Here is a 1,551-nt window from a genome sequence, read left to right on the forward strand (position 1 = left end):
ACAGCGAAAAAGTCTAATGCCAGGCTTATTGACATGGCGAGATATAAATATATGGTTGGTACTTGTCAATGTCTCTAGGTGTGTAAATGTAGCCCTGTAAATACGATGTCCTTTTGTGTTATCTGTTGTTTTATTTTCATGTTGTAACCTACTTGCTGCCATGTTAGAGAGGTCTCTCTTGAAAAAGAGATCGAAGTGATCTCAATGGGACCACCTGGTTAAATAAAGATTTTTTTTTTAAAAAGTGTTTAAAATTTTTTTTTTTTTTAAAAGAATATATATTTTTTAAAATCGCGGTAGATTTACTCAGTCTCACGACGGTATTGGGAAGTTTATTTACCGCAATACTGCGATATTCGGTATATCGTTACATCCCTACTGCTGTTTGAATGTCAAGATGAATTAAACATTGTTATGGGGAGCATCTTCCTATTAATAATGCAGTTAGGTGTGTACTGTGTGAAAGCATTGTGTATGCAAATGGGAAACCTGAAACAAAGGTGTGTCGTAAAATAGGTTATTGTTATCAATACAAAATATATTTGCATGAATATTTGTATTGTCTTTTTGTTCATATTCATTTTCTTATATTCATTAGATCTTGCAGCACTAAAAGTAGGATATTTCTGTCCTAACATTTAACATATTTATTTTATTTACCAGGTGAGAGACGGTGCAATGTCAGACCTACAGTCGCAGTTAAGAGAAGTTCTGAGAGAGAACGAACTACTGCGCAGAGAAGTAAGGACACTCCAGACTCACACACTTTGATGAACCATTTTCATTTCCAATTTTTTTTACGTTTGTTTACTGGCGTTTAAAACAAAGTTTATAGCTAACAACTAAAAGTCAGTGAATTGAATTAGTAATATAAGGAGGCAAATGTCTGATTTATTTTAGCTGGAGGCAAAAGAGTCCAAGCTGAGCTCCTCTATGAACTCCATCAAGACGTTTTGGAGTCCAGAGCTGAAGAAAGAGAGGGCGCTGAGGAAGGACGAAGTCACCAAGATGGCCGTGTGGAAGGAGCAGTACAGGGTGGTGCAGGATGAGACGCAGGTAGGAAGGAGGCCTGGCTCTGTGTGTGTGTGTGTTTGTGTACACATTTTGTGTTTCTTTAGTACAAAACAGCAAAAGCGTGTTGCTCAGTGTGAAAACCAGTGAAAAAAGGTACATGGATCAAAGTAATATATGTAAAAAACAATATCGATGCAGGATTGGGTTACTCTTTTTGAGTGGTGGATAGTAACAATGTACATTTAGTCAAGTACTGTGCCTAAGTACAGTTTTGAGGTATTTGTACTTTACCTGAGTATTCACATTCACACCTAATAGTCCGATTCTCTGGTGCGCACCAGACCACAGTTTGTTACATTGTTTCATTTTTCAGAAGGTTCGGTTTGTTCACACAACTCAAACGGACTATGAACTTTAAACACAAGTCATGTGCACGGAAATGCTGTTCAACCATTGGTCAGACATTAAGGGGGTAAAAACGCAAATCCTGGCAATTTCTACCGGAGCCTCCGCCATGGAGCATCGGCGGGTTATTTT

The 1,551-nt window shown here is 37.8% G+C and overlaps 1 pseudogene; it reads left to right on the forward strand.

Annotated features, from left to right (window-relative positions):
* Positions 1 to 1,161, forward strand: part of LOC104943826 (ELKS/Rab6-interacting/CAST family member 1 pseudogene) — a 49,111-nt pseudogene extending 47,950 nt beyond the window's left edge.
* The last annotated feature ends 390 nt before the right edge of the window (positions 1,162 to 1,551 follow it).

This window comes from Notothenia coriiceps, unplaced genomic scaffold (assembly GCF_000735185.1).
Source record: "Notothenia coriiceps isolate Sejong01 unplaced genomic scaffold, NC01 NC01_scaffold00006907, whole genome shotgun sequence".
In the NCBI taxonomy this organism is placed as follows: Eukaryota; Metazoa; Chordata; class Actinopteri; order Perciformes; family Nototheniidae; genus Notothenia; species Notothenia coriiceps.